The following is a 12323-nucleotide window of genomic DNA, read 5'->3' on the forward strand; positions in this document are numbered from 1 at the left end:
AGTTAATGCATCCATAGTAGGGTTAGTTAACATATCTATCATCTCATGGTTATATTTTCTCGAGTATGGTGACAGCTTGTAAGATCCACTCTTTCAGCAACTTTCAAGTATACAATACAGTAGACCTTGGGGCGCTGACCTACCCACACAGTTGAAAATCTGGATATACCTTTTTTCTTTAAAAAAAGTTATTTATTTTGAGAGAGAGGGAGGAAGAGAGAGAGAGAGAGAGAGAGAGACAGCGAGCATGCGCATGAGGGGGGCGGGTGGGCAGAGAAAGAGGGAGAGAGAGAATCCTAAGCAGGCTCTGTGCTATCCGCGTGGGGCTGGACATGGGGCTCGAACTCATGAACCATGAGATCATGACCTGAGCCGAAACCAAACGTCAGATGCTTAACTGACTGAGCCACCCAGGCGCTCCTGTGTATAACTTTTGACCGTCTGAAAACCACCGATAACCTCCTGTTGACCAGAAGCCTTACCGATAACAAACTGCCAACCACATACATATCTTGTATGTTATATGCATTACATATTGTATTCTTACAATAAAGTTATCTAGAGAAAAGAAAATGTTATTAAGAAAATCATAAGGAAGAGAAAATACACTTTATGGTAATGTACTTTATTTGTCAAAAAAAAAAAAAAATCTGCCTGTAAGTGGACCCTCGCAGGCCAGGCCCATGTTGTTCGAGGGTCTGCTGAATTGTTAACTGTAGTCACCATGCTGTAGATTAGATTCCCAGGATTCATTCCTCTTACAACGATGAAGTTTTTTCTCTTTGACTACCTTCGCGCATTCCCCCTCACCCCACTCCCACTGCCCCAATCTACTCTCTGTTTCTGTGAGTTCTTTTGTTTGTTTGTTTCATTTATTTATGATTCCACATATAAATGAAATCATACAGAATTTATCTTTCTCGGACTTATTTCATGTAGGATAATGCCTTTGAACTTTATCTGTGTTGTCGCAAATGGATTTCCTTTTTTCATGTGGCTGAATAATATTCCATTTTAGTTTATTATGTTTTTTTTTTAAGTTTATTTTTGAGACCAAGAGAGACAGAGCATGAACAGGGGAGGGGCAGAGAGAGGGAGACACAGAATAGGAAGCAGGCTCCAGGCTCTGAGCCATCAGCCCAGAGCCCGACGCGGGGCTCGAACTCACGGACCGCGAGATCGTGACCTGAGCTGAAGTCGGACGCTTAACCGACTGAGCCACCCAGGCGCCCCTAGTTTATTATGTTTTAATGTATTTATTTTGAAAGAGAGAGAGAGGCAGAAAGAGGGAGAGAGAATCCCAAACAAGTTCCGCACTGTCAGCGCAGAGCCTGATGTGGGGCTCGATCTCACGATCGCAAGATCGTAACCTGAGCCGAAATCAAGAGTCAGACGCTTAACAGACTGAGCCACCCAGGCACCCCAATATTTCTTTTTTTTTTTTATTTATATATGAAATTTATTGTCAAATTGGTTTCCATACAACACCCAGTGCTCATCCCAAAAGGTGCCCTCCTCAATACCCATCACCCACCCTCGCCTCCCTCCCACCCCCCATCAACCCTTAGTTTGTTCTCAGTTCTCAACAGTCTCTTATGCTTTGGCTCTCTCCCACTCTAACCTCTTTTTTTTTGTTCCCCTCCCCCATGGGTTTCTCTTAAGTTTCTCAGGATCCACATAAGAGTGAAACCATATGGTATCTGTCTTTCTCTGTATGGCTTATTTCACTTAGCATCACACTCTCCAGTTCCATCCACGTTGCTACAAAAGGCCATATTTCATTTTTTCTCATTGCCACGTAGTACTCCATTGTGTATATAAACCACAATTTCTTTATCCATTCATCAGTTGATGGACATTTAGGCTCTTTCCATAATTTGGCTATTGTTGAGAGTGCTGCTATGAACATTGGGGTACAAGTGCCCCTATGCATCAGTACTCCTGTGTCCCTTGGATAAATTCCTAGCAGTGCTATTGCTGGGTCATAGGGTAGGTCTATTTTTAATTTTCTGAGGAACCTCCACACTGCCCTCCAGAGCGGCTGCACCAATTTGCATTCCCACCAACAGTGCAAGAGGGTTCCCGTTTCTCCACATCCTCTCCAGCATCTATAGTCTCCTGATTTGTTCATTTTGGCCACTCTGACTGGCGTGAGGTGATATCTGAGTGTGGTTTTGATTTGTATTTCCCTGATAAGGAGCGACGCTGAACATCTTTTCATGTGCCTGTTGGCCATCCGGATGTCTTCTTTAGAGAAGTGTCTATTCATGTTTTCTGCCCATTTCTTCACTGGGTTATTTGCTTTTTGGGTGTGGAGTTTGGTGAGCTCTTTATAGATTTTGGATACTAGCCCTTTGTCCGATATGTCATTTGCAAATATCTTTTCCCATTCCGTTCGTTGCCTTTTAGTTTTGTTGGTTGTTTCCTTTGCTGTGCAGAAGCTTTTTATCTTCATAAGGTCCCAGGAATTCACTTTTGCTTTTAATTCCCTTGCCTTTGGGGATGTGTCGAGTAAGAGATTGCTACGGCTGAGGTCAGAGAGGTCTTTTCCTGCTTTCTCCTCTAAGGTTTTGATGGTTTCCTGTCTCACATTCAGGTCCTTTATCCATTTTGAGTTTATTTTTGTGAGTGGTGTGAGAAAGTGGTCTAGTTTCAACCTTCTGCATGTTGCTGTCCAGTTCTCCCAGCACCATTTGTTAAAGAGACTGTCTTTTTTCCATTGGATGTTCTTTCCTGCTTTGTCAAAGATGAGTTGGCCATACGTTTGTGGGTCTAGTTCTGGGGTTTCTATTCTATTCCATTGGTCTATGTGTCTGTTTTTGTGCCAATACCATGCTGTCTTGATGATGACAGCTTTGTAGTAGAGGCTAAAGTCTGGGATTGTGATGCCTCCTGCTTTGGTCTTCTTCTTCAAAATTACTTTGGCTATTCGGGGCCTTTTGTGGTTCCATATGAATTTTAGGATTGCTTGTTCTAGTTTCGAGAAGAATGCTGGTGCAATTTTGATTGGGATTGCATTGAATGTGTAGATAGCTTTGGGTAGTATTGACATTTTGATAATATTTATTCTTCCAATCCATGAGCAGGGAATGTCTTTCCATTTCTTTAAATCTTCTTCAATTACCTTCATAAGCTTTCTATAGTTTTCAGCATACAGATCCTTTACATCTTTGGTTAGATTTATTCCTAGGTATTTTATGCTTCTTGGTGCAATTGTGAATGGGATCAGTTTCTTTATTTGTCTTTCTGTTGCTTCATTGTTAGTGTATAAGAATGCAACTGATTTCTGTACATTGATTTTGTATCCTGCAACTTTGCTGAATTCATGGATCAGTTCTAGCAGACTTTTGGTGGAGTCTATCGGATTTTCCATGTATAATATCATGTCATCTGCAAAGAGCGAAAGCTTGACTTCATCTTTGCCAATTTTGACGCCTTTGATTTCCTTTTGTTGTCTGATTGCTGATGCTAGAACTTCCAGCACTATGTTAAACAACAGCGGTGAGAGTGGGCATCCCTGTCGTGTTCCTGATCTCAGGGAAAAAGCTCTCAGTTTTTCCCCGTTGAGGATGATGTTAGCTGTGGGCTTTTCATAAATGGCTTTTATGATCTTTAAGTATGTTCCTTCTATCCCGACTTTCTCAAGAGTTTTTATTAAGAAAGGGTGCTGGATTTTGTCAAAGGCCTTTTCTGCATCGATTGACAGGATCATATGGTTTTTCTCTTTTTTTTTGTTAATGTGATGTATCACGTTGATTGATTTGCGAATGTTGAACCAGCCCTGCATCCCAGGAATGAATCCCACTTGATCATGGTGAATAATTCTTTTTATATGCCGTTGAATTCGATTTGCTAGTATCTTATTGAGAATTTTTGCATCCATATTCATCAGGGATATTGGCCTGTAGTTCTCTTTTTTTACTGGGTCTCTGTCTGGTTTAGGAATCAAAGTAATACTGGCTTCATAGAATGAGTCTGGAAGTTTTCCTTCCCTTTCTATTTCTTGGAATAGCTTGAGAAGGATAGGTATTATCTCTGCTTTAAACGTCTGGTAGAACTCCCCTGGGAAGCCATCTGGTCCTGGACTCTTATTTGTTGGGAGATTTTTGATAACCGATTCAATTTCTTCGCTGGTTATGGGTCTGTTCAAGCTTTCTATTTCCTCCTGATTGAGTTTTGGAAGAGTGTGGGTGTTCAGGAATTTGTCCATTTCTTCCAGGTTGTCCAATTTGTTGGCATATAATTTTTCATAGTATTCCCTGATAATTGTTTGTATCTCTGAGGGATTGGTTGTAATAATTCCATTTTCATTCATGATTTTATCTATTTGGGTCATCTCCCTTTTCTTTTTGAGAAGCCTGGCTAGAGGTTTGTCAATTTTGTTTATTTTTTCAAAAAACCAACTCTTGGTTTCGTTGATCTGCTCTACAGTTTTTTTAGATTCTATATTGTTTATTTCTGCTCTGATCTTTATTATTTCTCTTCTTCTGCTGGGTTTAGGCTGCCTTTGCTGTTCTGCTTCTATTTCCTTTAGGTGTGCTGTTAGATTTTGTATTTGGGATTTTTCTTGTTTCTTGAGATAGGCCTGGATTGCAATGTATTTTCCTCTCAGGACTGCCTTTGCTGCATCCCAAAGCGTTTGGATTGTTGTATTTTCATTTTCATTTGTTTCCATATATTTTTTAATTTCTTCTCTAATTGCCTGGTTGACCCACTCATTCGTTAGTAGGGTGTTCTTTAACCTCCATGCTTTTGGAGGTTTTCCAGACTTTTTTCTGTGGTTGATTTCAAGCTTCATAGCATTGTGGTCTGAAAGTATGCATGGTATGATTTCAATTCTTGTAAACTTATGAAGGGCTGTTTTGTGACCCAGTATATGATCTATCTTGGAGAATGTTCCATGTGCACTCGAGAAGAAAGTATATTCTGTTGCTTTGGGATGCAGAGTTCTAAATATATCTGTCAAGTCCATCTGATCCAATGTCTCATTCAGGGCTCTTGTTTCTTTATTGACCGTGTGTCTAGATGATCTATCCATTTCTGTAAGTGGGGTGTTAAAGTCCCCTGCAATGACCACATTCTTATCAATAAGGTTGCTTATGTTTATGAGTAATTGTTTTATATATTTGGGCGCTCCGGTATTCGGCGCATACACATTTATAATTGTTAGCTCTTCCTGATGGATAGACCCTGTCACCATTATATAATGTCCTTCTTCATCTCTTGTTACAGCCTTTAATTTAAAGTCTAGTTTGTCTGATATAAGGATGGCTACTCCAGCTTTCTTTTGGCTTCCAGTAGCATGATAAATAGATCTCCATCCCCTCACTCTCAATCTAAAGGTGTCCTCAGGTCTAAAATGAGTCTCTTGTAGACAGCAAATAGATGGGTCTTGTTTTTTTATCCATTCTGATACCCTATGTCTTTTGGTTGGCGCATTTAATCCATTTACATTCAGTGTTATTATAGAAAGATATGGGTTTAGAGTCATTGTGATGTCTGTATGTTTTATGCTTGTAGTGATGTCTCTGGTACTTTGTCTCACAGGGTCCCCCTTAGGATCTCTTGTAGGGCTGGTTTAGTGGTGACAAATTCCTTCAGTTTTTGTTTGTTTGGGAAGACCTTTATCTCTCCTTCTATTCTAAATGACAGACTTGCTGGATAAAGGATTCTCGGCTGCATATTTTTTCTGTCTAGCACACTGAAAATCTCGTGCCAATTCTTTCTGGCCTGCCAAGTTTCAAAAGAGAGATCAGTCACGAGTCTTATAGGTCTCCCTTTATATGTGAGGGCACGTTTCCCCCTTGCTGCTTTCAGAATTTTCTCTTTATCCTTGTATTTTGCCAGTTTCACTATGATATGTCGTGCAGAAGATCGATTCAAGTTACGTCTGAAGGGAGTTCTCTGTGCCTCTTGGATTTCAATGCCTTTTTCCTTCCCCACTTCAGGGAAGTTCTCAGCTATTATTTCTTCAAGTACCCCTTCAGCACCTTTCCCTCTCTCTTCCTCCTCTGGGATACCAATTATGCGTATATTATTTCTTTTTAGTGTATCACTTAGTTCTCTAATTTTCCCCTCATATTCCTGGATTTTTTTATCTCTCTTTCTCTCAGCTTCCTCTTTTTCCATAACTTTATCTTCTAGTTCACCTATTCTCTCCTCTGCCTCTTCAATCCGAGCCGTGGTGGTTTCCATTTTGTTATGCATTTCGTTTAAAGCGTTTTTCAGCTCCTTGTGACTGTTCCTTAGTCCCTTGATCTCTGTAGCAAGAGATTCTCTGCTGTCAGCTATACTGTTTTCAAGCCCAGCGATTAATTTTATGACTATTATTCTAAATTCACTTTCTGTTATATTATTTAAATCCTTTTTGATCAGCTCATTAGCTGTTGTTATTTCCTGGAGATCCTTCTGAGGGGAATTCTTCCGTTTGGTCATTTTGGATAGTCCCTGGCGTGGTGAGGACCTGCAGGGCACTTGCCCTGTGCTGTGGTGTATAACTGGAGTTGGTGGGCAGGGCCGCAGTCAGCCCTGATGTCTGCCTCCAGCCCACCGCTGGGGCCACAGTCAGACTGGTGCGTGCCTTCTCTTCCCCTCTCCTAGGGGCGGGATTCACTGTGGGGTGGCGTGGCCCGTCTGGGCTACTTGCACACTGCCAGGCTTGTGGTGCTGGGGATCTGGCGTATTAGCTGGGGTGGGTAGGCAAGGTGCACGGGGGCAGGAGGGGCAGGCTTAGCTCGCTTCTCCTTAGGTGATCCACTTCAGGAGGGGCCCTGTGGCAGCGGGAGGGAGTCAGATCCGCTGCCGGAGGTTTGGCTCCGCAGAAGCACAGAGTTGGGTGTTGCGCGGAGTGAGCAAGTTCCCTGGCAGGAACTGGTTCCCTTTGGGATTTTGGCTGGGGGATGGGCGGGGAAGATGGCGCTGGCGAGCGCCTTTGTTCCCCACCAAACTGAGCTCTGTCGTCCGGGGGCTCAGCAGCTCTCCTTCCCTTTGTCCTCCAGCCTTCCCGCTTTCTGAGCAGAGCTGTTAGCTTATGACCTCCCAGACGCTAAGTCGCGCTTGCTGTCAGAACACAGTCCGTCAGGCCCCTCCGCTTTTTGCAAGCCAGACTCGGGGGCTCTGCTTGGCCGGCAAGCCGCCCCTCCGCCCCGGCTCCCTCCCACCAGTCCGTGGAGCGCGCACCGCCTCGCCGCCCTTCCTACCCTCTTCCGTGGGCCTCTCGTCTGCGCTTGGCTCCGGCGACTCCGTTCTGCTAATCCTCTGGTGGTTTTCTGGGTTATTTAGGCAGGTGTAGGTGGAATCTAAGTGATCAGCAGGACGCGCGGTGAGCCCAGCGTCCTCCTACGCCGCCATCTTCCCTACCACTCTCACCAATATTTCATTTAACATATCACATTTTCTTTATCTGTTCCCGGATCCCCACTCATTGTAGATTCCAGATTGAGGGACCACATCTGTCTCACGGCTGGGTCCCCAGTCCCAACACTGTCATGGCCATAAACAGATGCTCTCAAGAAAGATTCTTTACTTTTATTTTCTTTCAAATGAACTGTTTTGAAATAGTTTTAAAATTGCAGGGAAGTTGCAGAGGCAGTACAGATAGCTCCTGTATCCCCCCTACCTGGGTTCTTCCATTGTTATCACCTCCCGTTACCATGGTACATTTGTCACAGTGAAGACAATGCTGTTGTTTATTTCCATTAGATAAACTCCATACTTGATTTTGCCAATTTCTGCCTTAATGTCCGTTCCCTGTGCAGGATCCAACCCAGGGCACCAACGCTGCGTTTAGTTGTCATGCTTACCCAGTGTCCTCTGGTCTGGGACAGTTTCTCTGTCTTGTTTTTCATGACCTTGACAGTTTTGAAGGGTACTCGTCAGCTCTTTTGGAGTATGAGCCTTCATTTGGGTTTGTCTGATGTTCTTGTCATGAGTTGGCTGGGAGTATGGTTTTTTGGAAAGAATACCACAGAGGTGAAGTGCCTCTGTGCCTTCTCGTCCCTTAACAGCACGGTGGGGGGTGCCTGACATTCACAGGACATTGCTGCTGACTTCTGTCATTCAGTTAAGGTTGTGTGTGCCAGGCTGCTCCGCTAAATCACTGTTTCCCTGTCTATACTCTGTTATTTGGAAGCATGTTCTAAATCCAGCCCTCCTTTGCTTGAGGTGGGAGATGGGGAGGATTCAACTTCATCTCCTGAAGTGGGGAGTCTATTATTTGGAATTCTTTTTTTTTTTTTTTTTTTTTTAATTTTTTATTTTTGGGACAGAGAGAGACAGAGCATGAACGGGGGAGGGGCAGAGAGAGAGGGAGACACAGAATCGGAAACAGGCTTCAGGCTCTGAGCCATCAGCCCAGAGCCCGACGCGGGGCTCAAACTCACGGACCGCGAGATCGTGACCTGGCTGAAGTCGGACGCTTAACCGACTGCGCCACCCAGGCGCCCCTATTTGGAATTCTTTTAAAGGAAAATTTGCCTCTTCTCCCCCATTTGTTTGTTTGTTCATTTGTTTATATCAATATGAACTCATGTACATTTATTTCATGCTTTGGTTATAATCCAATGCTGTGTTACTAAGAAGTATTTTTGAATGACAAAAAAAAAGAATGAATTTAAGCATCTCAGCAACTCTCTGAGATTGGTACCATTATTATGCCCACTTTATGGATGAGGAAACCGAGTCCTAATGTCAAAATGGCAGAGGCAAGATTTGAATCCATCTGGGTCAAGCAAAAATTGTCCCACCTCCCTTGGGGGAATGGCTCTCTGTTGGATGACGGACAAACACTTTCCTCTCTCCAGAGTTCAGAAGATTCCAGAGCATCCAGGCCTCCCTTTCTCAATTATCTTCTTTCCTATCCCTTACCCCAATTATGTTCTGTTAATTCATTTGGTCTTTTATAAAGCCTCTCTCACCAGAATGTAGAACAAAAATCACATCTACCAGTCCCCCACAGCAGTTACTTCTATCTTGTAAGTTCCCTCCCTGTCTTAACCCCTTGACACTCATTGTTTCATACTCTGTTAGCTCATGTGGGTACAAGATTTTACAGTTTATAAAGTGTTTTCACACGTCATCTGAGCCTCATGATGACCTTGTGAGGTAAGTGTTACAACCAATATGTTTCCCATTCTATACATGAGATAGTTGAGGTCAATGAGCCCGAGAAACTTGCACAGGACCTACTGCTGGGAAGTGGCAGACCCTGTAAGGCAGAAGGAACAACACGTGAAATGACTCAAAGGCGACAACCAGTATGGGACATTTGGGCCAGTGTCTGCTGTTCATTGTAGAGTATTGATGTGTAGCACGTTGTGGCTATTCATATTTTCTACTCCTTTTGATTCATTCTCGGTAGGTTGTATGCTTCTAGAAATGTATCCATTTCCTGTAGTTTATCCCATTTGTTGGCATATAGTTGTTTATTGCTGTCTCTTCCAATCCCGTGCATTTCTATAATGTCAGTTGTGATGTCTCATCTTTCGTTTCTTTTTAAAAACTATTTGATGCCTCCAGTGCATTGATTCATGACTGAAGGAGCTCCATGAGGAAGGTTTGCTGTGCCCATTCTGTCTGTGATCACTCAGAAGGAAAAGATCAAGACAAATGGTCAGCTGGGAAAGCTGGCGTCCAAGATCGAGAACCTGGAGCCACCGTTGAGAACTACTCAACAGCTTAACTCAAGGATGCTGAAGGTCCAAGGTGAGGCACCTGTCCTGTCTCGGGTCCTGTGACTCACATCCGGGGACAGGAGGTAGGAATTGGCCCTGGCTAAGTAAGATGTTGAAACACAAGGTCCAATCAAATGTAGGTGACCCTTATAGACCAGACACTTTCCGGTGGGCAAGGAACGCTTTACCAATGTCCCAGGGGAAGGCAGGTGAGCTCCTCTCTATGCAAAGCTCCAGTTGGGGAGCCTAATGTAAGGAATTACAGGAGGAAAAGGCCAAGGCCCACCTGTGAGAAGCAGGTGTGCTAATGACACAATGTGAGAGTGGTGACCCTGCCCACCACCCCAATAGGCAATACAGCCCGTCATGACACCTGTACAGTCACAATGTACAGAGACCCGAAACTCCCCCCTCCTTTTCCTCACTTACAATCCTTCTTAACACCCCGCCAAACTTTGCATACGACTTTCAATGAAAAACAATCATTATGCTTCATATTAAAATCATTAATTGTATGGCTTTAGTGTATTCTGGCAAGGTAAGGTCACAGAAGACACTGCTTTTTAAAATGTAATGCAATTGATATTTATTTACAAAATTGGAAAGAGGAGTATGGAAACCAATTTGACAATAAACTTCATATGTTGAAAAGAAAATTGGAAAGAGGAATGTAAGTAACTTGTAACCCTAACTCCTTAACCTATCCCAAGTTTCCCCTGCATTGAGATTCCTTCAAATTTTTTCTGTTCTGTTTGGTTTTTACATATATGTGCAAAATCTATAGAATCCCAGCCTCAGAAACGGTGCCATGAGGTGACCAGGTCGTCCACAGGGCTCCTCAGAGGCTGAGGGGCCCCCAGGGCTTGGGCAACTCCCAGCCCGGACTGGAGGCTGTGGTGTCCCCTCCTTGATGCTGGGCTGCTATGTGCCCACGGGGTTGCACAGCTGGGCCAGGGGAGCCTCCCTCCACCATGGCAGGGAGCTCCGGGGACTCTGTCCTCCTCACCCCTTCCCCAGGAGCCTGAACTGGGAGACTTTGAGCCCACCTCCACACTATCTCACCATATTGATTGGCTGAAGTGCTCCCTGTTTACCTTGAGAGGGTTGGGCGGGATAGGGTCCTGCAGAACTGGGTTCTGGTCCCCTCCAGGGACACTTTTCACAAAGAACACGATGTGACCTGCTCCTCCTGCAGTCCGGCACACGGTGGCCCAGCAGGTGCCTCCAGCCCTGTCTCCCAAATTCAGCAGCCAGTGGAGGCCTTGGCCCAGCAAATGTAGGGTGTCTACTTCCTCGGAAATGTTGTCAGTACACCCTTCACTTGTGGCAGTGGCCATGACCTTCATGCCCTCCCGAGAGGTCATGCGCATTTACAGCCACCCCAGCGTGCTCCTGGAGGTTGAGGTTCCCTGAAGGGCACTTGCTTGCCTTCTGCCCTTCCTCCTGCCTCTCTGCACTCCATTTCCTCCTCCTGTTCCACTCCCTGCCCCTTCTTTCTTGATTCATTCTCTTGAGTCCAGGACAGGAGGATTTCTGGAACCAGATTCCTGATGGAATAATTCTTTTTTTAAAATTGTGTGACCTTGGTAGCTGTAAGGCAGAAGACAGTCATGTGATTCCAGAGGCCCCCACCCCCTCTCTGGGGCAGGAGAGCACCAAGAGGGGGTCGCCCAGGGCAGACCCAGGCTTCCAGGGGGGCCCTCCAGCAGTGTGGGCCCAGCCCTCCTCATTCCAGCCCTGCTCTTGGCCCACCACTCAAGGCTGCTCAGCGGGATTCAGCCCTGCAGAGCTCAAGTCTGGAGCCAGGGTGCTGCTGGGAAAGTGGGTGAGGGGGTGGCGGGGAGATTGTATAGACACTGGAGATGCGAGGACCTCCTGTGCCTGGACGGGACCGGGTCCTTCAGGATGAGAATCGTCCAAAGAGAGAGCAGGGAAGAGTCACACAGGAGATTTATGGGCAGGAAATAAATAGAAAAGAGCCAGAAGTGGGAAGTAAATTATATGCAGATGGCTGGGGTCTGCATCCTAATCCTCGGGATCTGTAAAGCAGACTTCTGCGCACACAAGGGCAGCGACAGTGATGGGGTGGCCTTGGGGAAGGGAGGGTGAGGTGAGAACTCAGGCCGCTGCCCCCGGGATTTGCCCCAACCCCAGATAACAATTCTGTCCTCAGGGCTGCAGTCCCCCTGGAGCCCTGATCTGATCCTTTCTCCAATGTGATGAGGAGCAGGTCCAGGGTCTCTAGGTCCTTCCCAGCCCTCAGATTCCATACCTGGGACCAGGAAGCAGCACCTGAGCCACCCCGTCCCTCCGAGTGGCAGTCACTGTCCCCAGGACTTTGTGTGCAAGACACTGCCCGCCTCCCAATTTCCCTCCCCCGGTGACCACCTGGCCTCCTTCCTGCCTCCTGATTCCTGTCCATTTCCCGTCTCCTGGTCAGCCTCCACCTTAGTAGTTTTCTCCAATATGGGGACAGCGGAACCACAACCATGGGTATACTGCGACCTTCCCTAACCAGTCAATCCATCAACTAAACGATCCAGCCAAACCCAGGGGCACCTTCATGGCTGTGCTGGGCCCGTGGAGAGTGACCACCAATTCCCCATATCATGTGACCTGTGCCTGCTCCGACCTTAGGTACTTGGGAGACAC

Source organism: Puma concolor, chromosome D3 (assembly GCF_028749965.1).
Source record: "Puma concolor isolate L17-30 chromosome D3, mPumCon1.1.hap2, whole genome shotgun sequence".
NCBI lineage: Eukaryota > Metazoa > Chordata > Mammalia > Carnivora > Felidae > Puma > Puma concolor.